This window comes from Pelophylax lessonae (genome assembly GCF_965119305.1).
Source record: "Pelophylax lessonae genome assembly, chromosome: 4".
Taxonomy (NCBI): Eukaryota; Metazoa; Chordata; class Amphibia; order Anura; family Ranidae; genus Pelophylax; species Pelophylax lessonae.
In genome coordinates this window covers 191,793,640-191,820,637 of record NC_138771.1, presented here as the reverse complement: position 1 = coordinate 191,820,637, position 26,998 = coordinate 191,793,640, and the positions used below count along the sequence as shown (strand labels likewise).

The 26,998-nt window shown below is 44.4% G+C and overlaps 1 protein-coding gene across 3 annotated transcripts in view; it reads left to right on the top strand.

Moving 5' to 3' along the window:
- RELN (reelin) overlaps window positions 1-26,998 on the top strand; it is a 782,434-nt gene that overhangs the window by 105,377 nt on the left and 650,059 nt on the right. The gene's annotated exons all lie outside the window — the stretch shown is intronic.

The window sequence follows — 26,998 nt, the reverse complement described above, 5'->3', positions numbered from 1 at the left end:
GAAGATTTTCCTGGGTTAAAAAGTCGTCTTATACGCCGGAAAATACGGTAAGTATAAAAAGACAAGAACAATCCTAATGTCAAATAGAAAAAGCATTTCACATTGATGTTTACCAGTTTTCTTATAGTAAACATAAAGACATACACAGTATAACAATATAACCAATTCTTCATTTATACTTTCCCATATGTATAACCTTGCATGCACCTATTTGATAATGCTATTACAAAACACAACTGCATCTATTATATGTCCTTATTCATAACATTGTTTTTAAAAATATTAAATCTGAACTCGGGAAAAAGTTATTGCAATAGCCACCACTGCAAGGGTTAAAGCTCATCTTCAAGAATTATCTATTTTTTAAATTAAGCCAGCTTAGTTACATATAATTTTTAATGTGTCACATCCAGAGGGCCACTGGGGATGCATAAATTTACTGTAGTAGTCTTTGCTACATACAGTCAGCCCTGTTTAAGCCCAGGTGCTGCTGGAGTGACTTGACTTTGAACAGATATTCAGCAAACATCCTGTATTTTTTATCAGTGTAAAAATTGAATTCTCTTATTGGACAAGGTGATGATTATGACATTGTCTGTCCCTCCTATGTTTTGTCCAATCAGAGATCACCTTGTATTAATTAAAAAAATGAATGACATTTGCTACATGAAGTACAAGAGCGAGTGACAACCTGTGTTCAGTGTACAGATGGCAGATTACAGATGTACAGATAATATTTTTATTTATGTGCTGTATTTGTAAGCCCTGATAAAAGGGGCCTCATTACCCCAAAACTGTGATGGCTACATCTGAACACGTTTAATGTTTGTACATGTATGAAACATTTTTGTGCTCTCATCTCTTTTGCTTGAAAATATAAAATGGGTGCCTTTTTCAGGAAACAAAGCTTCATAATTGTAAAAATTGGAATTGGGGAAATTTTGTGAGAAATTGGAAAATTAAAGATACTTATACACATAGAAAGTATCTTCCTTTTCTCTATCGTTCATTGACGGACGCGGTTCCTGATGCATATTAGTAGGTTTTAAATTGCCACCTACAGAAGTAGGACACTAGACAGAAAAAAAAGTTCTGGCTACGCATATGGGCAGTCCCAGGGGGTACGCCCTCTCTCTTCCTGCATAGGATGTCAGTTTTAATCTGTCTAGTCAGGAGTAAGGACCTAGTTCCCTGCTGGGATCTCTGGTCCTGGCAAAGTTTTTTCTAGTTAATTTTTTTTTAGTTAGCTTTTCTCAGGATTTTTTCCTTTGAGATCTATAAGCAACTATGCCAGATCTGGGCGACGGGCTGGATGTATAGATCCAGCGGTCACCCCACCTGGCCAACAAACGCTCGCAGACCTAGCTCCGCACTGGGTCGGCCGCGACATAGTCCCACTGGACGGGGACTGGCTCCGCGAGTTAAACGTCTCGCCAGGCGGCACAGGACTGGGTCTAGGCCTGAGTCACAGCGGTCCTAATTTGCCGACAGCCCCCACTTCAGCAGAGAGGGGTCCTGTCAGGAGATGACGCCCGCCTGTGTTCCTGGTATGGTGAGTAAATGTTCCCCCTCTCTTTCCCTGGCGGATTTTGGGCTGGACGCGTGCCCCTCCCTGGGACGGTCGGACCCTCGCAATTCCGGGTTCCCCTCTGTCCTGTCACGTACCCCCTCTTCTACCTGCCCCCTTCAGACTGGGGGCAATTTGTGCCTACTCCTGGGGGTGGGGGGTAGGCCGTCGTTGAAGAATGATCGTGCGCGGGGGGGGGGGGCTCTCTGTCTGTACCTCCAGGGCCCACCTGCCAATTGATCCCATTGTGGAGTCTGGGGGGGTCCCCATGAGGGTCATCAGCTGCTCTGGCAGCATTCATTATCCAGGCTTACATCCAATAGAGGCAGGGGGGTGCTCGCGGCAGGGGGGTGCCTGAGGAAGGAGCATGCATGCTCCGAACGCGAGCACCCCCCTGCCACTATTGGATGTAAGCCTGGATACTGAATGCTGCCAGAAACACAGGAAGTGCCAGACTCCACCGGCACACCCAGGACCATGGCCACCACAGTGTACTTCCCTAACATCCCTACAGTGTTGCAGATGAATCATCACCATTTGCTGATCAACTATTTCCTCTGTGTGAGTTACTACATTGTTTTTATGTAATAAATAACCTTTTAATCTACACTGAGGTGGCGCTGCTTTTCTTCTCCTACCCCTTTTTGTCTGTTACAGAGTCCCTCTAGCTCTGTATGAAGCCTGCAGCCACCTCCACCATCCATTTCCACTAACCCCAGGGATTGAACTATCCTGCATACCTCCTAAAAAGACTACCTACAGTCACAGTTGAAACTTTTTTCATAAGATCGAATGTACTTGACTCTTTCACTGGCGCAGGTCAAACGTTGTGTATATGTACCCAGGACTGAATAAGGCTACCGTTATCCCAGTGGAGGATTCCCCATCCTTTAAGGATCTGGAGGTTAGGAAGGCGGAGGCTGTGGCCCTTAATATGTACTCCCTGGCAGGGTCTGCACTGAGACCGGTGTTTACGGATGCCCTTGTCATGCAAACATTGACTGAATGGGCCAAGTTACTACACCATGACCTGGAGGGGAAACAGGTTCCCTCTGTCTTCGAAGAGCTGTTGGAGCAGCTGGTGCAGGGGCTGCAATTTGTTTGCGATGCCGCGCTGGACACTGCTCCCATATTGGGCCGACTGTCGGTTTCGGCAGTGGTCCTTCGGCATATACTTTGGCTAAAGTGTTGGTCTGCTGATCAGACTTCAAACAAGGCCTTGACTGATCTACCTTTTCAAGGAGATAATATGTTTGGAGCTACCCTGGGTGACATCATTAAGGGTCTCACAGGGGGGAAGAGTACCTTTCTTCCACAGGCTAAAAAGGGTAAGGACCCTCGTCGCAGACGGGGTTCCTCCTTCAACGCACACAAAAAGTTTTTTTCGTTCCTCAGGGTCAGTCGATAAGGCAAAGCCCTTCAAGACTCCCTCGGGCAGGTCCAATCGACCCTGGTCTGGCAAACAAAAGTCTGGTTTCCCCAGACCTTCGGACAAGCCCTCCTCAGCCTGAAGGTGTGCCCTCACCCGTATCTGGGGTGGGGGGACGTCTTTGCCAGTTCCTGGACCTGTGGCTATCCCAGATACCGGACAAATTAGTTCAAGAGGTCATACGGTCCAGTTACAAGATCGAATTTGGATCAGTCCCTCCGGTAAGGTTTTTACCTTCCAATGTGCGACTGTCCCTGGATCTCTTGCTGGCGCTCTCTGGGGTAGTTCAGGACCTAGTGCAACAGGGGGTAATGGTTCCATGTATGGAACGTTTTCAGTGCTTTTATTTCAAACCTGTTCACGGTTCCCAGGAAGGAAGGCAAGGTGCGTCCAATTCTGGACCTGAAAGCACTAAATTGAACTAACTTCGTGCAAGTTCAAAAGTTCAAGATGGAATCACCTCACATGGTGGTGGCCTCCCTACATCAGGGGGATTTCCTGGCTTCAATAGACATCAAAGATGCCTACTTTCACATCCCAATCTGTGCAGGACAACAGTTTCTCAGTTTTGCCGTGGGAGAGGATCACTATCAGTTTGGGGCATTACCCTTTGGTCTCGCCTCCGCTCCTCGGATCTTCGCAAAGGTGTTTGCTCCGATCCTGGCGCTGTTGCGGCAGGGGGGGATATCGGTCCTGGGTTACCTGGACTATCTGCTTCTCCGTGCGGAGTCTCCTACTGTGCTGGAAACAATCACCATGAGAACTCTGGAGGGGTCGAGTGGATTCTGAAACTTCAGAAGTCGTCCTTAGTCCCTTCCATGAGACTGGATTACCTGGGCCTCACTTTGGACTAATCCTCAGCCAGGAGGGTGTTTCTTTCTCAGGAAAAACTCCAAAAACTCCAGACTGCGGTTCAGCTGTAGCTGTCCAGCAAATGGTCATCCTTTTCGGACCTGTTCTGGGATTGATGGTGTCCTCCTTTGAGGCGTTCTCCTTCGCTCAATTCCACATGGGCATCCTCCAGAAGGAAATACTCCTCAAATGGAACAAGAAAATTCAAATCCAAATTCCTTTGACATTCAGATTCAGCTGAGCCAGGCGACCAAGGAGTCCCTGATCTGGTGGCTTTGGTCCCCGATGCTCAAGCAAGGGAAATCCTTCCTCCCTATATATTGGACAATTGTCACCACGGATGCAAGTCTGTCCAGATGGGGGGGAGTTCTCGGCAGGTTGTCTGCTCAAGGAGTCTGGTCCCTGGAAGAATTCAGATTACCGATCAATGTTCTGGAGCTGAGAGCGATCGGGCTTTGCCTAGTACACTGGACCGAGTACCTGCAGGGTTGTCCAGTGTGCATTCAATCGGACAATGCAACGGCCGTGGCATTATGTCAATAATCAAGGGGGGTGCCCTTGCAGCCTTGGAAGTGGCGGGCATCCTTCGTTGGGTGGAACGTTTTGTTCCAGCTCTCTCTGCTATTCACATTCCAGGAGTGTAAAGTTGGCAGGCGGATTACCTCAGTCGACAAGCTTTGGATGCGGGGGAATGGTCCCTCCATTTGGTGGTGTTCCAGCAGTTGTGCCTTCTTTGGGGCACTCCAGATGTAGATCTGTTGGCGTCTCGGGTCAACAGAAAAGTACAGAGGTTTGTGGCCCGCTCACGGGACCCTCTGGCGGATGCCGCATCGCGCTGGTGGCCCCGTGGGGTCAGTATCAGCTGATGTATGCCTTTCCTCAAGTTGCTGCAAAGACTTCTTCTCAGGATCGAGGCGGAAGGGATTCTGTTCATTCTTGTGGCTCTAGACTGGCCTCGCCGTGCTTGGTAGCCAACCTGGTCAGACTTGTCGCAGACACTTCTTGGAGACTTCCTCTCAGGGAGGATCTACTGTCTCTAGGGCCAATCTTCTATCCTGCCTTACGGTCGCTGGCTTTGATGGCTTGGAAGTCTTATATTGCGTGGTGTGGTGTGAGTCTCTTGGGGTTCCCTCTCGCTCTTACTTGGTGGCTCAGGACTTGGCTTTCCTTCAACGGGGAGTTGATCAAAAGGTGACCTTGAGTACTATCAAGGGTCAGATTTCGGCCTTGGCAATTTTCTTCCAAAGGCCATTGGCCACCCATTCCCTGGTGTGTACCTTCATTCAGCGGGTATGGCACTGGGTACCTCCGGTGCGACCTCCGTTGCCAACTTTGGACCTTAATTTGGTGCTGTCGGTTCTCCAGAAACCTCCCTTTGAAATAATTCAGGCGCTTCCCCTGCTTACCTTATCCCAGAAGGTGGCCTTTTTGTGGCCATAGCTTCTGCGTACAGGGTGTCAGAGCTGGTGGCGTTGTCCTGTCGTTCTCTCTACCTGGTGGCTCACAGGGATAAAGTGGTACTTCGTCCGGATCCGTCCTTCCTTCCAGTTTTCACCTAAATGAGGACATTGTGTTACCCTCCTTGTGTCCAAAGCCAAAACATCCTAAGAAGTTTGCACTGCATACTCTGGATGTGGTTCGGGCACTCAGGGTGTACTTGGCAGCTACTGAGTCTTTTCGGAAGTCAGATTCGCTCTTTGTACCCACGGATGGCCCTAATAAAGGGCTGCCTGCATCTGCAGCGACTATTTCCAGATGGATCAGACAGACGGTGGTGCAGGCTTATTCGATTAAGGGTCAGGTTCCTCCTTTCCCTGTTAAGGCGCATTCTACTGGGGCGCTTAGTGCTTCCTGGGCTTTTTGCCATCAGGCATCTGTGCTTCAGGTTTGCAAGGTGGCTACAAATTTTATAAGGTGGACGTGCTGGCATCTGCAGATGCCTCTTTTGGCAGCAAAGTTTTGTAGGCTGCTGTTTACAGGGGCTCTTAGTCTCCCTTGAGGGTGTTTACTGTTTGTTTCAGGTGGACCTAATCTTGTTCTGATGAGCCCTATGTTACCTGGTTGACTATGTTTAGCCTCGGGGTCTATTTTGAATTGGGTTGGTATTACTTCTCTGACACTGCTTTAATACAAAACTGACATCCTATGCAGGAAGAGAGAGGGTGTACCCTCTGGGACTGCCTATAGGGGTAGCCAGAACTTTTTTTCTGTCTAGTGTCCTACTCCTTTATGGGGGCAGTATAACCCTTCTGATATGCATCAGGAACTGCGTCCGTCAATGAACTTAAGAGAAAAGGATTTTACGGTAAGTCAAAAATCCAGTTTTTATTAGACTACATTTGGGCTGCCCTAGATATTCCTGCCTGAGGTCCGGTTCACACTTATGCGATGCGGGAAGGCTGCGAATCCGCAGCCTGTTCCCGCATCGCACACGCACCCCCGGCAGTTCACACTGCCATATGCGATACGCTGGGGGTGTCAATATAATCTTAACGACACCCCCAGATTGATCGCATATCGCAGTGCGATCTTGCAGTTCGCACAGGATCGGATCGCACAAGTGTGAACCGCTGTGCGATCCGATCCTGATGCGGCTGCCAAAAAGGGTCCTGTGCGAGTTTGGTGCGGGTGCGAATTTAGCCATACAAAGTGTATGGCTAAACTCGCACCACACAGCCGATCGCATGTAATGAAGGAGCAGTGCGCTCCGACATTACATGCGAACCCCGCACTCGCACAAGTGTGAACCGGGGCTGATAGCTAACCACGCAGATATTTTTGGGAATAATTTGTAATGCGATTGTTTAAAGGTTGCATTACCACATGCATCAGTTTTTTTAACCACCTAGGCGGTAATCCCGAGCGTGACTCGGGGTGGATTTTTCATTGCAGGATCGGTAACCCCGAGTCACGCTCGGGGTGGATTGCAGAGAGCGCAGCGGTGTTCTCTTACCTTATCCTGGCGATCCAGCGATGATCTCTCATTGCTGTGACCGCCAGCCGAGAGTCCCGCCGCTCCTCCGTCCACCGTCGGTCTGATCACTTCCTAGTTCCGTTCCCTGCAGCAGCAATGCTGCATGGGAGCGGAACTAGGGAGGGAAATTCAAAAAAAAAAAAAAAAAAACGTTGCACAAAACACATTTTATATTTTATATATATATATATATATATATATATATATATATATATGCATATATATATATATACAGTATATATATATATATATATATATATATATATATATATATATATATATATATATATTGTGACAGGAAGTCAGGTAAATCTGGGAATGTAGTCACTGAGAGGAGACACATTCCCACCTGCTTTGAAAAGTTCACTGATACTATAGGGTGTTGGCTGCAAATAGAGCCAGCAGGAAGTTGAAAACCATTCAGCTGTTCAGAATGAGGAGATCAAGGCCTCTATAATTTGTCCAGAGAAAATCTATTGAGTGCTGCCTCCTGTCGCCGTGTGGGCTGGGAGAGGAAGGCAGACAAACGGCTGCATCCTGACGCCATGTGGGTAGAGGACAGTCCTGTGTGCCCCCTGAAAGCTGAGTGAGCATGGGGAAGACCTCCTGAAGCGGTGTGCGCTCAGGAGGGTAAAAACGAGTGAAGACGTCTCAAAGGTGAGAAGACGAAGTGTTTCTGTGTGAAAGAAAACAAAGGGACATGTTCAATGGACAATGTTTGTGCTGTGTGAAAAGCAAACAAATGGACATTTGAGTGTCTGCTGTAGGATCAGCAGTGTCGGCCCAACAGTAGGTTGGGAAGACTTCTTAGGTAGGTTCCAGCGTGAGAAGGTAGCCGCCCACAGAGGCAAGGATTTATTTTGTCTTTTATTTTATTTTGGCTGTTTTGACGCTTGCAATTGTGTGAAGTAAATTGCATGAATAAATCAGTCTTGTTTTCAACCTCTGCTCGGCTATCTCTCTGTGAAAACGCACCCCCAAAGGGGTCATCCACGCCTACCACCGAGCTAATCCCTTACATATGGTGGAGGTATGCAGTGGGCAGAAGCGAAGATCCCTGCAAGGAAGTGCAAATGTTTGATGAACTTTGTCTGGTGCATGAGATTGCACAATCTATGTGTGCAGGAGAGAAGATCCTGACAGAAAAAAAAAAAAAAAAAAAGTGTTTTAAAGAGACAGGGGTCTCAAAATTTTTTGATGAACTTTGTTGTGTCTGGTGCAAGTGACTGCACAAACTGTGTGCGCAGGAAAAGAGATCTTGCAAGAGAGAGAACAACTACATGTGTTAAAGAGACAGTGGTCTGAAAATTTTTTTGCTGGACTGTGAAAAATTTGTGGAGTTATTGAAGATGGGGCGTTCAAAACGCCTGAAAAATGCAAAGATAGATGAAATGAGAGACCGGATTCTATGGATGGAGGGGATGTTGCCGTCTGAACCAGCCCCATCCATGCCTAAAGAGAGTCTACTAAAGAGGAAGGTTGTTGTCCCTAGCAACACTGATGAAACTGCTATGGAGACGCAGTGTGCTCAGATGAAAAGTAAACTCAAAATGGAGGAGATGTTGAAACATCTGATTATATCAAATGCAGCTCAACAGCAAGCAAATGCAGCTCAACAGCAGGCAAATGCGGATTTTCAGCAGAGCTTTGCAGCTCAACAAAAGGCTCATCAAGAGAGCATGGCAGGCTGGAAACAGAGACGCCAGCAGCCAATGGAGGCCATCGGTTTGGAGGAAACCGAGTATGTGTGCAGGGCTGAGTTGGATGCCTTGCAACGGAAAATGGAAGAAAAGGAACAAGCCTTGGAATTGCTTAAAATGGAGCATAGAAACTTGCAGGAAACAAATGAACTACTCAAGTCTCATGTGTCACAGTGGGAAGAATCCACTGCTCTTCTTTTGGTCGAGTTGCAAAAACGCAGAGAGACTATAATGGAGAAAGATACCATCCTCATGGAAAAGGAAAGTGAAATTCAGACTTTGCAGAAGCAAAGTATGGCTGATATGTTGGAGTTGCGTAATCAGCTGGAAAAAAGTCTTCAGTCTTTGGGAGCTACAAAAATAGACCTGCAGGAGTCGCAGGAACAGAATGTTGCTCTGAAAGCGACATTGTCTCTCAGCGACAAAGAGAAAAGTGAAAGAGAGGCTAAATTACTGAGTACTGTGTATGAGCTCACTACTTTGAGCAATGTGGTAGATGAATGGCGTGCGGACTGTGAAAGTTGGAAAGGGGAAGCCCAACGTGTCCAGCAGCAGTTAAAGGAGAAAGAAGCCTGTGTGGCAGAATTACATTCTTATTCCCAGATGCTAGCCAATGAGGTGAAGGCTCTTATGCAGGGAAAAGAAGATTGTGAACATAAGAGGGAAAAAGTAGAGGCACAGCTTCTGGAATCGCAAGTCAAGGTGTCAGAAGGTGACCGATTGTGTGCTAAGCTGTCAGAGAAGGCAAACCGACTGCAGGTTGAGTTGGACAATGTTACAAATCAGCTTTCTCAAGCAGACAGCAAATCTAGAGAAATTGCGGAAGATTTTTCTATCTTGGAATCGCAGCTGCAAGACACGCAGGAACTCTTACAGGAAGAGAGGTGTCAAAGGCTGAGTTTTAGCACAAAGCTCAAACAAATGGAAGATGAGAAAAATGGCTTCCTGGAACAATTAAAAGAGGAGGCGGAAGCAAAGAAAAACCTATCAGAGCAAGTCGCAACATTGCAAGCTCAGATAGCGGTTATGAAAAAACGCATGGAAGAAAGCGTTGGTTCATTACAGTGTGTTGAAGATGTGAAAAAGAAGTTTGATCAGATGCTTGGTGAAGAGAAGAATGTGTCTGCAAAATATGCAGAAGAACGCGCACGTGCAGAAACGGAGGTGCGTGATAACGAGAGCAAAGCCCTGTTCTTGGCTCGCTCTTTGGAGGAAGCTCTAGAGTGTAAGGCTGAACTAGAAAGTGTTAAACAGCTGCGTACAGAAATGGAAGAATTGATCAGCTCCAAGGATGATGTTGTGAAAAGCGTTCAGGAGCTAGAAAAGTCTAAGCGAGCCTTAGAACAGCAACTAGAAGAGATGAAGATTCCGTTGCAGGAACTGGAAGAGGAATTCCAGGCAACAGAGGATCTGTCCCAAAGAGAGGATAGTGTGCCTGATGCAGTTTTTAAAAGGATCAGTGTTTTGGGGTCTGTCCTGAGTGAGCCTCAGAAATGTGACGACATGTGGCTTGAATCACCCCTTTGGAATAAACTGTTCCTTCAAAAACTTCAAGCATTGGAAAATGTATCATTAGAGCTTCAGCAAACAAAGGAGCTGAGTAAGAAATGTGGTGATTTCTCAGTTCAGGCTGAAAACCTAGTGGAGAAAACTAAGGCTGTTGGTGAAAACGTGAAGCAAATGAATAAGTGCCTTTCAGGGAGTGTTTCCAAAATGGAACTGGTGAAAGACGGGTGGCAGAAGTTTGATCGTGATCTTGAGATGCATTCCATGTGGAATTCAGATAGAGAAAAAGAACTAGGTGACCTTGAGCGGTCAAATAGTTCAGCAGAAAGTGCATTGAAGAAACCTGTAAAAGAATGTGTTGCAGTTCCATGCTTCTTCACTGATGCAGAGAGGAGGTCTATAATGGATACCACCCAGATCGCTGGGTTCAACTGTGTTGTTGCCTTTGACCCCTATGTTGGTGGAAGGAAAGTTGATGATGTTCTGGTTGGCTTCTTCTGTGAAGAGTTTGGCAAGAAATATAAACTCAATATCAAATCAAATAGTAGGCCTTTACTGCGACTCGCTCAGGAGGGCGAAAAGTTTAAGAAGTTGATGAGTGCAAATGCTTCAGATCTGCCTATGAATATGAAATGTTTGAATGATATTGATATCTCTGGGAAAAGGAACAGGGGTCACTTTGAAGAAATGTGTGACAGCCTGTTGTCTCAATTGGAAAATCCTCTGCACAGCATCTTAGAGCAAGCAAAGCTCAAGAAGGAAGATCATTCCCTTTTACAACAAAAAGTCAATGATTGTGTACAGCTGTATGGAGAGGCAACTCAAGTCACAGAGGGATGTCAAGAGTCCCTACTTGGAACAAAGCTTAGTGAAGCAAAGGTTCTCAAAGTTTTGTGGAAAACATTTATGGATTGCAGAGAGAGGCGTCTTAAGAATGTTGAAGACATTAAGACTAGCCCAATTGAGTTGCCTATGGATCACGGTCCTCCATGGTGGATTGGACAGACGGTTATGAGGGACAAGCTGTCTGACATTTATGAGAAAGCTGTCAATGAAGATGACAGAAACGAGAAGGAGCAAAATTATGCCAAAAATGCAGTTGAAGAATGTGTATATGAGATGAGAGACAAACTGTGTGGCATTTATGAGAAATCTGTCAGTGAAGATGACAGAAACAGTTTCATCCGGAAGCTTGAGGATAATAGGAGGCTTATCAGTGAGTCAGCAGTGCCTGACACATGCGTGCCTGGAAATATGTGTCCCAACCCTAGGGTTGAAACAAGAGGGGGGGGTATGTGACAGGAAGTCAGGTAAATCTGGGAATGTAGTCACTGAGAGGAGACACATTCCCACCTGCTTTGAAAAGTTCACTGATACTATAGGGTGTTGGCTGCAAAAAGAGCCAGCAGGAAGTTGAAAACCATTCAGCTGTTCAGAATGAGGAGATCAAGGCCTCTATAATTTGTCCAGAGAAAATCTATTGAGTGCTGCCTCCTGTCGCCGTGTGGGCTGGGAGAGGAAGGCAGACAAACGGCTGCATCCTGACGCCATGTGGGTAGAGGACAGTCCTGTGTGCCCCCTGAAAGCTGAGTGAGCATGGGGAAGACCTCCTGAAGCGGTGTGCGCTCAGGAGGGTAAAAACGAGTGAAGACGTCTCAAAGGTGAGAAGACGAAGTGTTTCTGTGTGAAAGAAAACAAAGGGACATGTTCAATGGACAATGTTTGTGCTGTGTGAAAAGCAAACAAATGGACATTTGAGTGTCTGCTGTAGGATCAGCAGTGTCGGCCCAACAGTAGGTTGGGAAGACTTCTTAGGTAGGTTCCAGCGTGAGAAGGTAGCCGCCCACAGAGGCAAGGATTTATTTTGTCTTTTATTTTATTTTGGCTGTTTTGACGCTTGCAATTGTGTGAAGTAAATTGCATGAATAAATCAGTCTTGTTTTCAACCTCTGCTCGGCTATCTCTCTGTGAAAACGCACCCCCAAAGGGGTCATCCACGCCTACCACCGAGCTAATCCCTTACATTATATACATATATATATATGCATATATATATGCATATATATATATACGCATATATATATATATATATATGCGTATATATATATATACATATATATATATATATGCATATATATATATATATATATATATGCGCATATATATATATATATACCGGTATATATATATATATATGCATATATATATATATATATGTGTATATATATATATATATATATGCACACACACACATATATATATATATAAAATTATATTTTCTCTAGCGCTCATTGACAGACGTAGTCCTCGGTGATACAGCACCTTCGGGTTATGTTGCCTCCACAGGAGCAGGACTAGACAGGAAATTAAAAAGCTCTGGCCACACCCTAGGGGCAGTCCCAGAGGGTATATCCTCTCTCTCTCTGCCTCAGCAAATCAGTTATTTTCTGTCTAGTTAGGAGTAAGGACCTAGATACCTTGCTGGGATCTTAGGTCCTGGCAAGATTTTTTTCTTAAAAGATTTTTTAGACAGCTTTTTTTCTCCAGTGTTCCTGTGAGATCTTCAAGCAAGAAAGCTGGGCTGGATGTTGAGATCCGGTGGTCACCCCAGTTCAGCCTACGAGCGCGTGCAGGCCATAGCTCCGCGCTGGGTCGGCCGCGACAAAGTCCCATTAAAGGACTGACCCCGCGAGTTAAACGTCTCGCTGAAACGCCAAAGACCATGAGTCACGGCGTCCATATCGGTCGACAGCCCTCCCGCCCCGGTGGAGAGGGGTACTGTCAGGAGTTGGTGCCCGCCTGGTTCCGGTATGGTGAGTAGTATGTTCCCCCTTTTCCCCTGACGGGTCTTGTGGTGAACGCGGGCCCCTCTCTGTATGGTAAGATAGAGTCCCTCTCTATCCTATAAATGACACAGATCCTCCTACTTTGAGTGTGATTTTATGTGCAAAAAGCCAGGAGGCTTGGTTTGGGAGCTAACAATCTAATTGTATACATGTTAAAAAGATTGTAATCAGTGGCATTCTGGGAATCTTACGGTGATAAGAATAAGCTACCTACCAGTCAGAAGCCACGGACATGTAGACTGCCTTCCTAATCAGATCTCCAGCTATTAGCAGGCCTCCCGAATGGCCATGCGGTCCGCCAGGGCCGGTACCGCCAACCACGCCAAATCCCCATGCAGAGAGAGTGTTGTGTGCCCTGCAGCACACCGCTATTCAGTACAGGCCGCCGCCATTTTTTTTTTTGCTGGATCGCACGAGCCGCCATTTTGACGTAGCCTCGTGTCTCCAGCATGGGGGCGGCCATGTTTGAGGTGATCCAAACACCTCGTGGAGCTAGGGGAGGCGCCGGAAGGCGTGCAGAGGGGCGGAGCCGCCTCCTTTCTTCCTGGGCAGCCAGCCAAAAGACTTCCTGTTTGTCAAGACAGCGCTGTAACCTGTTGCAGTTAAACTCTGAGCATCAAGTGGTGAGCCTGGGGGTCTATCTCTCTCTCTCTCGATCGATAGGGATCCCTAGCAGGTTTTTTGTGGCGCTGGGGGTCTGAAAAAAAAAAAAAAAAAGTTTTTTAATTTTGAATTATATTATCCAGGAAGTGACTGGAATTATCATGGACCCTGCCACACATATTCCCCCACCTGTTTCCCTCGAGGGGGCCACGGGACCCGCCGGTGCACAGAGTGTAGAGTCATTTACAGCAATTTTGGAGTCTATGGTGGCTCGGGTGGAGGCGGCCTGTCAGGGACGGGGGTCAAGGAAGCGACCCCCGCCTACCCCTATACTATCTGACACCTCTGACTCAGATTCAGAGATGGTCACTGCAGTTGCAGGTTCCTCTGCAAGGGCTGTTATCTCAGGTAAAGCCCCCTCAGACAGTGAGGAGGACGTTTCTTCTCCCGCTATAATTCAGGAAGAAGCATTGGTGGACGCACTAGTTGTGGCAGTGCAGGAAACCTTAAAACTTGAGGCTTTACCGGCAGAGGCAACTGAAACAGAGATTCCTTTTGGTACTAATAAGCCCATCAAAACGGTGAAGGTTTTTCCTGTACCCAAGTGTTTCGGTAATCAGATTAAAGGAGAATGGGAGCATTCTAAACGTACCTTTACTATTTCCAAGCGTATTGCTAGACGCTATCCGTTTGAGGAATCCATCATTAAGAAATGGACGGTACCACCAGTGGTGGATCCACCTATTTCCAGGCTGAATAAAGCCACGGTTATCCCAGTGGAGGACACTTCGTCCTTTAAGGATCCGGTGGATCGAAAGATGGAAGCAGAGTCCCGCACCATCTTCTCTCTGATAGGGTCAGCATTTAGACTAGTAATTGTTATTGGTCTAGTTTCCCCAGACACTTACGGAATGGGCGAGAATGGTACGCCAAGACCTTAGGGGAAAAGATATTCCCCAGGAGACATCTGATTTGATGGAACAGATTATACAAGGGCTACAGTTTATCTGTGACGCAGCCTTGGACACTACTCCCTTATTAGGGCATGCATCTATGTCAGCGGTCATCCTCAGACGTGTGCTGTGGTTAAAATGCTGGTCAGCTGACCTAGGTTCCAAAAAGACCTTGACAAATCTCCCTTTTCAGGGGAATCGTCTATTTGGGGCCAACCTAGATGAAATCATTAAGGATGCCACTGGGGGCAAGAGCACTTTTTTGCCACAGGCTGCTAAAGCTAAGGGACCTCGCAACAAGCGAGGACCTTTCTTTACCGCCCATAAAGGGCGCCCGGCTGGTACAAGCGGGAAAGGCAAGACTCCTCCAGGAGGGTTCAAGAAGGGCTGGTCGGACAAGCAGAGGACCAACCCAGCCAAACCCGAAGCAAAGGAGTACACAGCCTGAAGGTGCGCCCCCACCCGGTTTCAGGGTGGGGGGACGTGTTCACCGGTATTCAGGACATTAGATCGAGCATCAACCACTACTACCGGTGCGATTCTTCCCTTCCAACATTTAAGTACTACAGGAAGCGGTAGTTACCGTTCCCTGAATAGATCTTTTCCTTTACCTTTTCCTAAGATTAGTCCCTATACCTCACAGGAATCGGATCTGGTTGACCAGATAGGCCAAGTAGCCTCTAGTCGGGTGACTTCGGTCCCTGAGGTTCAACCAGAAAAGATCACCCTTCCTGATAACAATCAGGTATCTGATAAATGTGTGGGAACAGAAAACGACCAGACTTTCTCGGATGGTCGGGGCCAGATACCTCTAGGGACGCCTGGTTCAGATTCTATCAGCGCCAGTGGTCCTAGAAATTCTAGGCTGGCCTCCTCAAGCCGGCCTGGCCGACTTGGACATGCTAGTCGCAGACGTTCCCTGGGAACTTCGTCTCAGGGAGTGTCTGTGGTCTCAAGGACCAATTTACCATCATGCTTTACAGTCGCTGGTTTTAATGGCCTGGCCATTGAGACCCAAGTACTGAAGGACAGAGGTTTGTCTACTTCAGTCATTCCTACCCTTATTAAAGCAAGGAAAGCGACTTCCAGCAAGGTCTATTATCACACATGGAAGACTTATATTGCGTGGTGCGAATCTTTAGGATTTCCTCCACGTACCTATTCGGTGACTCGAATATTGGCCTTTTTGCAACAAGGGGTTGAGCAGAAGCTAGCCTTGAGCACCATCAAGGGTCAAGTTTCAGCACTAGCAATCTTCTTTCAGAAGCCTTTAGCTACCAAGTCCTTGGTGCGGAATTTCATCCAGGGGGTGCGGCACCTGGCTCCACCAGTCCGCGCGCCCTTACCGCCCTGGGATCTTAATTTGGTTTTGTCGGTTCTACAGAAACCTCCCTTTGAAAACATCAGGGAGATTCCCTTGCTTACTTTATCCCAGAAGGTGGCCTTCCTGGTGGCTATTACTTCTGCTCGCAGGGTGTCAGAACTGGCTGCATTATCATGCCAGTCCCCATACCTAGTGATTCATAGGGATAAGGAAGTACTTCATCCTAAGCCATCTTTTCTTCCTAAGGTGGTTTCAGATTTTCATCTGAATGAAGATATTGTACTACCTTCCTTGTGTCCTCAGCCCAAGCATCATCGGGAACATGCGTTGCATTCCTTAGATGTGGTTCGGGCAATCAGGGTATACCTGAAAGCTACGGAATCATTCCGTAAGACGGATTCACTTTTTGTGATCACGGATGGCCCCAGAAAGGGTTTGCCTGCATCTGCCGCGACCATTGCCAAATGGATTAGACAAACGGTGGTACAGGCTTATTCTATTAAGGGTCAGAGTCCTCCGTTCCCTGTTAGGGCGCACTCCACTCGAGCGCTCAGTACTTCCTGGGCCTTTCGCCATCAGGCGTCAGTGGTCCAGGTATGTAAGGCGGCCACCTGGTCGTCGGTACATACCTTTACAAAATTCTATAAAATTGATGTGACGGCATCGGCGGATGCCTCATTTGGCCGCAAGGTTTTGCAGGCCGCAATTTGAGGAGACCGGTGGTCTACCTCGAGGGTTTTTTCTGTTTGAAAAAAAAAAAAAAAAAATTTTTTCTCTTTTTTGTTGAGTCTCATCATTAAGGATGAGCATTGTAAACTTCTAGTTGGCACCGGTTGGGCCTTCTAGATTGGGATTTGATTTTCATTTTCCCACCCTTCATTTGTGATACTGCTCTGGGACGTCCCGAAGGTGCTGTATCACCGAGGACTACGTCTGTCAATGAGCGCTAGAGAAAAATGGATTTTTGTAAAATCTTACCCTAAAATCCTTTTCTCTTAGCTCATTGACAGACGTAGTCCCCGCCCCTCTGTTTTTTGAGTTGGGTTGGGTTAAAATCTCTAAAGACTGCTTTTTCACATAACTGATTTGCTGAGGCAGAGAGAGAGAGGATATACCCTCTGGGACTGCCCCTAGGGTGTGGCCAGAGCTTTTTAATTTCCTGTCTAGTCCTGCTCCTGTGGAGGCAACATAACCCGAAGGTGCTGTATCACTGAGGACTACGTCTGTCAATGAGCTAAGAGAAAAGGATTTTACGGTAAGATTTTATAAAAATCCATTTATTGATTCAATTATAATTCATGCGTTATATATTATATATATATATATATATGTGTGTATATGTATATATATATATATATATATATATACACACACACACACATATATCTATATATAATATATAATGCATGAATTATAATCTAATCAATAATATAATTTTATTATATATATTATATATTAAATAATAAAATAATATTATTGATTCGATTATAATTCACGCGTTTGTGTTTCAAATTTATCACATCTGGGATGTCTACTAGACTCTTGTTTTGGTCAGGTTTAAGTCAGTAATTACTAAGAATTGTAGGCCTATAATACATAACGCCAAATTTCCATGAAAACAATTGTACCGCTTTTGGTATGTAATTCCTGACATAATCATACCGCCAGGGAGGTTAAATGGTCTTATCTATTTCCCTCCACACCTCTTGGTTAGTCAACATTTTCTTAATCTTCCCTATCGGTCAGATTAGTCTGTCACTGTAGATGCTATGGGTCTAACTGTAGAGTCAATTGGAATGCACAGTCATATGTAGACACCCTGCAAAACTGCTGTAACACAAACGTAAGACTATGAAAATGGAGGTTGTTGGTACCATGTAATTCGTATTGCATCTCTATTTCAGTGACTTTAAATAGACTTTGAAAGGGTTACTTTCAATTGGTTAAAAAGAAAGTCTCCATGATTTGACACTTAACACCTTCACTAAAACATACTTGCTTCTTTAAACATAAATAACATTAAATCTTGTCTACTTTTAAATACAAGAGCACTAAAATGACCATCACCTACTTCTTTACTAAGAATTTAGCTCTAGATTTACACTCCTGTCGGATATAACCATTTCTCTTTTAAACTGTCTCAGGGCACACAGATTGCCTGTTTAATGGCCTTGGTTGGCATTCCTCTTCTGCAGTATCCTAGCCATTTTTGCATGTATACATTTTATTGTAAGCTTTTTCAAGGTACAGAGCAGAGTTCACCCAGAAACACCATAAAAGCCTGATGGATGTGGTTGCAAGAGATTATATAAAACTGAAGCTAAACTTTTTGTTTAGATTTTTAATTTTTCATTTCTTGCATGCACAAAAAATGCACTTTATAAGGCTGAGATCTTTCTAAACGCTCCCCAGGCCCTATATTTTCTAAAAGCATGCAACCTAAAGAATGAATTATGCCACAAGATTTCTGTATCTTTATCAAAACTATGTTTTCAATTAAAAAAAAAGTGCAGGTATTTTTAACATACTCAAACACAACATTCTATTGAATACAGAACATTAGAATATATGCATTGTTAAATGTCGATATCAAACTATATGCTAAAATCCTTGCAATCACCCTCTGTCTCTTTGGACCAAGTGGGCTTTTTACTGGTAGGCTCATGATAACACTACCAAAGCCTTAAATCTAAGCTACTGGGCTATTAAGGGCTTTCTGTTATCCACTGATGCCAAGAAGGTGTTTAATATAGTGGCCTGATTTTGTTGGCCGTGATGCAGAACAGAATATTAGTCATATACACCAATTCATTAGCTAGAGTAAAAGTTAACAGCCACTTAACAGATACTTTCCAAACTTGGAATGGCACAAGGCAGAGATGCCCCTGTTCCCTGTTTTTTTTTTTTTTTTTTTTTATTTTGATACTGGAGACTTTCTCTTTCTGTGCTTGTGTGGGTTTCCTCCCACACTCCAAAGACATGCTGGTAAGTTAATTGGATCCTATCTAAATTGGCCCTAGTATGTGTATGTGTGAACACGAGTCAGGGATCTTAGATTGTAAGCTTTTTGATGGCAGGAACTGATGTGAATGTACAATATACAGTATAAGTGCTACACAAACTGATGGTGTTTTATAAGTATCTGTAATAAATAAATAATCAATACCAATTATTATTGGTATTATACAGGATTTATATTGCGCCAGCAGTTTGTTCAGCCCTTTACAACGTTACAGACAGACGTTTCAGACAGTACAATTACAATACAATTCAATACAGGAGGAATCAGAGGGCCTGCTCGTTAGATCTTACAATCTAAGAGGGAGGGTCAAGCGATACAAAAGGTAATAACTGTGGAGGATGAGATGATGAAGAAATTAAAAGTAGGTGGAGGCAGGATAGGCTTTTCTGAAGAGAAATGTTTTCAGCGATCCCCTAAAAGTGGATAGAGTTGGAGGTAGTCGGACAGATTGGGGTAGGGAATTCCAAAGGATGGGAGAGGCTCGTGAGAAGTCCTGGAGGAGAGTATGGTAAGAGGTGAGATGTATTCCCTAGGAACATGCTAGGGAATTCTCTAGGAACAGGCTATACCTGGGTGTAGCTGGAGAGAAACCACGAGGAGAAAGCAACAAGATGGAAGATGCTAGTGTGAACACCAGACCTGTGGGCGGTGTTGAATTCTCAGTAAGGCTGACCAAACTGCTGGGCAGGATACTGACGGACACACAGGAATCAGGAATCGTGGATGTGGGGTCCTCAAGGTTCGAGAACGGTTTGGGGTCCCTAGAAGAAGGGGATGGGGGACTGGATGTCGGTGAAGAAGTCTGGATAGGACTGGGAGGCCGATAGTGATTCCCAGTGTTTCGGGCTGAACAGCGAGTGGAGGGAGCACAATGCCCAGTTGATCCGGTGTGCTAAGTATCTAGGGTGCTGCCAGGCCTATATGGAGAGGAAGCCTGATTTGTCCCCTCCTCACACCTTTTGCAGGATACAAGTGCAGAACGAAGCACACAAAAGTTACATACAGAAAGTAGTGAGTCCGTTTGTTCTGCAGGGAAGAGGAGACCGTGATGCATTGCCCAGATTCTCTTGTTTCCAGAGGGTAGTCCAAAGGCAAGTGTCTCTGAAGTACAGGTATAAGTTTCCAGATGTTCCCAGGGAAATTATGGAAGAAATTGAGGCAAAGAGGATCTCATGGTGTTAAGAAGTGTGTGATTTCATGCATATTCCGAAGCCCTTCAGGAACCAATCTAATCCTGAATTATGGTCCACCAAGCGGAACTGGAGTCTGGGGAATTCAATATACACGGACAGAGTGCTGGTAGTGAAAGCAGGTCACAAGAACCGGGAATGGTCTGTCACCGTCCAAGACTCAAAGGGGGAGATCAGGATTTCTCATCCAGATTTTTACTGCTGAATAAATGAGCGAGACTGTTATCATCCTCTTTGCTGTTATTGGCTCTGAGCTAGACCTTCCCCTTCTGTTGCTATGGCTGTGTTTGACTTACTAAATGAGTGCTGACTGTCTGAGTCATCTCCCCACATTATAAGTTGTCCTTTTCTCCCTAAATCCCTGCAATGGAAAAGGAAGAGGACCTCTGCTTTCACTTAAAGTATCGACTGAGACTTACAGTACACCTAAGCAACTGCAGTGGCCTAATAGCAACTGCTTAACCCAATCAAGTAAAGGAGTCTCAGCCTTGTCCCGTGAAAGTTTGGCGTTGAGGGGCAAAGTCAAGCCACCTGTACTTTTCTTGCACCAGGGAGAGGAGTTCCTGGCCCATGTTGCTAATGTGGGGCCAGGGTCGACACTTAGCGAAGATCCTTGCTAAATATAGACACTTTGCAAAGAATCTTGTTCAGTATAGACACTTTGTAAAGATGTGTTTAACATGAACACTTTTGCGAAGACATCCATCCAGTTCTCAGGAAGGAACTAGCTGTCCAGTTACACTCCAGAGTGGGGAGGTTCCCCTGAGTGATTACTGGATGTGGGTAAAGCCCAGCTTGGGCCTTCTGAAAAAAGAAAAAAAAAACAGCAACGACAACTTTGATGTTTCTTTGATTAAACTTGGGAAAAAGGGGGGTACAGTTAGTGAGAAAGATAACATGGAAAGAAGTTTTCCCTTAGGGGGCAGTCTGTGGAGGACCTTCCTGCAATACATGACTGCAAGAACTGATCTCGCCTCAGCTGAGGCAATATCGCTGCTATGGTTGTTTATGTCAATATGTTAACTAGCTAGGAGTAGCTAAGGTTTGTGTTTCTTTTTATTGTCTCACCAATTGCCTGTATTTTTGTGGAGGGTGCAATAACTAAGGTTGCACTGGGTGAGGGTTTTTACCCATTAATCTGTATATACTGCATGTACAGCAGAGTATATATATATTTTTTTTCACACCATTGTATTTATTTGCCACATATGGTGTATGCCCCCTTCCCAGTTTGTAGAATACACCATTTAAATTTTTGTGCAACATTTTAGTAGGGTCTATGCCCAGGCCAGTGAGGACATTGCCATTTTTGGTGGAGGGGGGGGGGGGTGCGTGTAGCACCCTCCTAGGTAGGTTGCTAGGATTTATATAGGTTAGTGTATTGTGGTCTCCTACTTAACAGGAGGCTGTTAGGTAAAACATAGCAGCTTTCCTGCTTAACAGGAAAGCCTACATTATTTAGCAAGGAAGTCCTGTGTGTTTCCTGCTGTTTCTGTATTGGTTCCTTTGTATCCAGGCAAATTTGGAAGTTGCTGGATGAAAAGGAATGACTCATGCAGATCAACAGTATGAATATGGATGCCATCCCAGCCAATTACAGCCATAGGGACCTCTATGCATGCTGGGAGGGGTATTTCTGATTGGTGGGACACACAGGAAGTGGTCTTGTCCTGGAGAGGAGAGTCCAGCTGAGGAGGGGGTGCTGTGTCCTCCTTAGCACCTGCTGCCATGTGGCCTCGGATGGGAGGCCTGAGAGCTGAAATGATGACCAGAGTGTTCTAAAGAGCTGACTGAGGGGGGGGGGGGCGTCCCTGGAGATCTGTCTGGGATCACTGGAGGGTGCTGCTGGAAGATTGACAGGAGGCTACCATACCATCCAGAGGCCTCGTGAGTACAGACTGTAAGGGTCTTGGGGCCTGGTTCTCTGGCTACCCCCTCTGCGCTAGAAAAGTCAGCTACTTGGTCAGCAGAAAGGGGATACTGGCTAGTGTCCTGAAGAGCAAGCATCCATTACTCCTACAAATAACTTGCTCAAGAATGTACTGTGCATCATGAAGTAATTCCACGGTTCGGTTAAAGAAGCTGTCCTCCTTCTAATTAGTTGAATTTGGCTATCCCACTACATTCCCTTTCCTATCCAAGTTCTATAATAAAATTCCAAAACAACCAAAACCCCTAGACTGATAATGTACAGAGCATCATGAAGTAATTCCACGGTTCCTTTAAAGAAGCTGTCCTCCTTCTAATTAGTTGAATCCGGCTATCCCACTACATTCCCTTTCCTATCCAAGTTCTATAATAAAATTCCAAAACCCCTAGACTGATTATTAAAGAAACAAGCAGAAGTAAGAGTGCACCTGGCTGTGGAAGAAAATACTATGTGCCTGGCTGCAAGAGTTGAAATTGGTAAAGATTTGGGAACTATATCTAATGGCTCCTACAGGGGTAGCGCTACATACATATATCCACCCTACTATATTTGGAGACCTCCCTCCATGTCTTCCTCCCCCCTTTTTTTGCTTTCTCTTCTCTTGCCTTTTTGTACCTATTTTTCTAAGCTCCTCTTCCTGGAATACAACACAATGGGATGCCTAAACTTCAAGCTGCATCAAATATAGACAAAAGAATGGACAAAGTTTAAATATGCAGGGTGGAGTGTTCAGCTAAATATCTATTTAGCTGAACACTCCACCCTGCATATTTAAGCTTTGTCCAGGGTTATTACAACAAATTTTATAGCATCCCAAATGGATATGTATAATCTATCATGATACATAACACATAATAACTCTTGTTATTCCAGTACTTCTAGAAGCACTCATAGCGTGTCCCAGGCAGCATCATGGAAACATTTTATTTCTATTCTTTGGTGTTACTAATCAACTAATGTTTTCAAAGGTATTAAATACCTACTCTAATGTTATATTAATACAACAGACAGTATGTTTTTTGATGAGCTGTATGACATATCACAGGCATTCTTCCCCTCTCCCTCCCTGTATTTTTTTCACCATATGTTACCCTTCTACTTTATATAATTACCTCTTTTCTTACCTACAGTGTGTTTTTTTTTTAATTATTGAAAACTTAAAAAAAATGACTATGTATATAAAATAAATTAGTCAAATTCCTTTGCCCTTAAAGCATTTGTAAAGGCTGAAAGTTCTTTTTACTTTAATACATTATATGTATTAAGGTAAAAAAAACCTTCTGCATGCAGCGCCCCCCCCCCCCCCCCCCCAGCCTCCCCTTATACCTAACTGAGTCTGATCCCGATCCAGCACTGTGCACAAGATTAAGGGCTCTTTCGGCTCTTTCCCTCCTCATTGGCTCAGAGACAGCCAAGAGCAAGCCAGCATGACGATTCCCATAGCAAGCAGCTTGCTATGGTGGGCACTCTTTGGGGGAAGGAGCCAGAAGTGGAGGACCTAAGAAGAGGAATATTGGAGTAGTTCTGTGAAAAACCATTGCACAAAGCAAGTAACCATAACATTTCTTTTTAATAAAGTGTAGGCCTTTACAATCACTTTACCTTACCCTTCCTGATTCAACAGGCACACAGTGCAAGCAAAAATTCCCCTTTAAGTGGAAAACCATTTTGATCACATAACTGAGGATACAACTGCCAGCGAACTTTGCCATCTTGTACCCCCTCTATTTCCAACTACTCATACAAAATATTAAGCAGGACCTTCAACACTCGAATAGTCTCCACTAATCCTGGTTTGGCAGAGCCACCATTATAAAATGAATGCCCTTTCTAGGATTCTCTGTGTCCTCCAAGCTATACCAGTGGAAATCCCCATATATTCTTTGCCACTCTCCGGAAAACTATCATGTCCTGTAATGGTTAGCGAACCACAATCAGGTTCAAAATAGATTTCTTGCTGCTGGATCTGATTAGATAGGTAATTAGAGTGCATGCACAAGGATATCACAGACTGACACACATTGTTCAGGTAAATGATACTTCCTGTTTATTTCTAATGGACAGTCTATTATATAGTTAGTAGGCGGTGTCATATGTTAGTACGTCATAAGCATAATATTAGCATAATACTGATTATTTGCAGCTTTCTGATTAGTCATGTCCATTATAAGGTGGCCCCCTTCGAGTTTATGAATGTTATCTTCTTTTGAAGGCACTGTGCCAAGGCTCCATCTTTCTTCTCACATTCCATTGTCGGTGGTGGGGGGGTATCTAGTAACGGCCATTTTGAGTAAGGAAGACAGGAAAAAATATGTACATGTATAGAAAAACAGACATAGAAAAATAGACATTTTGCTTAATTCACAAGTGTTCATCACATTCCTTCACAGTCCTACCTTTGGTACAACAAAACCCTGTAAATTAGTCTTGAGCAACTTATGGTGCCTAAGCTTAAGGGGGCATTTGGCTCCCTGATATTTATAAATACTACTGGGAAATGCAACTTACCAAAAACCTAGAGTGGCATATTCATGGAACTCAAAAAGACTGGGTGGCCCAGGAACACTACCATCCCATAGCAGTCCCTTCCATGGCTTTTTCACAAAAACCTTCGACAGGACGTCTCACAATGCTCAGTGAATGGTCCTCTCCAAAAAAAACTTTACCATCGTCTGTAGGAAATCTGCTTTGTTGACACAACCAGACCAGATAATACCTATATGGGAACCCAATGTTACCACCAGGCCTAAGCTCGGATTTCCTAAATGTAATGCCTAATCAGACAAGACTCTAAAAAGAATTATCCCTGGCGAGAATCTAACCCAGCGCCACTTAAATATTCATGGTATACCTGCGCTGTGTGTTCTCGCGTATTGATCATGTATTCCTTTTAATCACCTCTATTCCCCTGGTGCTAAATTCTATTTACCCGATAACATGGACTAATCACTGGGTCAGGGCAGTCACTATCATGGCATTCATGCCCAAATCAACGGATCCCACTTGGATGTTAAATCTACCATTATTATCCAATCCAAGTTACTGCCTAGATATTACAGTAGCCTTGATGGTTTCTATACAGTAAGAGCTGTGAAAATGTGGAATAGACTTCCTCAAGGGTTGGTTCTGGCCAGCTCAGTGGATTGCTTTAAAAAAGGCCTGGGTTATTTTCAAAATGTACATAATATGACTGGATACTAAGATTTATAGGTAAAGTCGATCCAGGGAATATCCGATTGCTTCTCGGGGGATCAGGAAATAATGTTTTCCCCTGCTGGATCAAATTGGATCATGTTTTGCTTGGGTTTTTTGTCTCCCTCTGGATCAACTGTGGGTATAGAATTGTGTATATGGGATTGAGTGATTTTTTTTTTAAGATCTATTACACTGAATTCCAATCTAATCAGACAATGGGAAATAGGCTGTTATATGAGAAGGCACAAACGGAATTAGGTTTACTGTTAGTGGAATCCGTGGAGAAAGTCCATAAACCTAGCACTTTACTAGCCGTCCATCTACGTAACCTTGACCAGACATGTAAGCTGATATGCCTTAACGACCTTGAACACAACCTATACTAGCTATCCCATTAAAATCTTACACTAATTCCATACCCATTTATGACATACGTGCACCTGCCTACAGTTAAGCCGTCACAACAAACCCATCTTGAACATCCCATCTCTATAGTGGAGGAAATGTGGGCAATAAATCCAAAGGGAATAATAAATGCCCAGGACCTGATGGGCTGCTGGCGTCCTATTATAAAACATTTGCAAATCACCTGACCCCCCCGACCCCTCACTTCTTGACTTGTTTACGCGTATCTCCAGCTTGGAGGTTAACTATTCTAAATCAAGAGCCTGGAACGTCACGCTAGCCACCGACATGTACCAAATTCTACAGATGTCCTTTCCATTCCAATGGTCTTCCCACTCTCTGAAATATTTGGGCTTACACCTCACGAGCCACCCTGACTCCCTATTTCAAGCAAATTGCCCACCAATGTTAACTGACTCGACCAATTTTAATGTCCAAATGATCTGCTCTTCCACTGTCCTGGAATCACTGCAGTTAAGATGACCCTGCTGTCTAAAATCCTTTATCTGTTTCAAGTCCTGCCAATACCAAATCCCTCTTACTATCTCAGTATTTTACAACGCAGGGTCACCCGATTTATTTGGGGAAGTACCTGTGGTCACCTCTCCAGGTCCACACTGTTTAAGGTTTTAGGTTTACACTGTTTCAAGATTTAAATAGGATGGGGACTAGGTTTTCTGTACTTTTCCAAATATTACCAAGCTGCTCAATTGCCCCCATCCTTAACCAGTTCTGGACCGGAAGGATTTGCCCCCTTATGACCAGGCCATTTTTTGTGATTCGGCACTGCGTTGTTTAACCCCCGCTAGCGGTATCCCTGAGCGTGACTCGGGGTAGGAATTTTCTGCTATTAGCGGTATCCCCGAGTCACGCTCGGGGTGAATGGCAGAGCTATGCAGACAGCGCAGCGGAGCGTCTCTTACCTTATCCTGGCGATCCAGCGATGAGCTCTCATTGCTGTGACCGTCAGCCGAGATCCCCGCCGCTCGTCTGTCGGTAGGAGGACTTCCTAGTTCCGTTCCCTGCAGCAGCAATGCTGCATGGGAGCGGAACTAGGGAGGGAAATTAAAAAAAAAAAAAAAAACGTTGCACAAAATACATAACACATTTTATATTATATACATATGCATATATATATATATATATATATATGCATATATATATATACATATATATATATATGTATATATATATATATATATATATATATATATATATATATATATATATACCTATATACACACACATATATATATATATATATATTATATATATATATATATATATATATATATATAAAATTATATTATTGATTCGATTAAAATTCATATATATACACACACACACACACACATATATATACATATATATATATATACACCTTCACACACACACACACACACATATATATATATATATATATAATATATAACGCATGAATTATAATCTAATCAATAATATAATTTTATTATATATATTATATATTATATAATAAAATAATA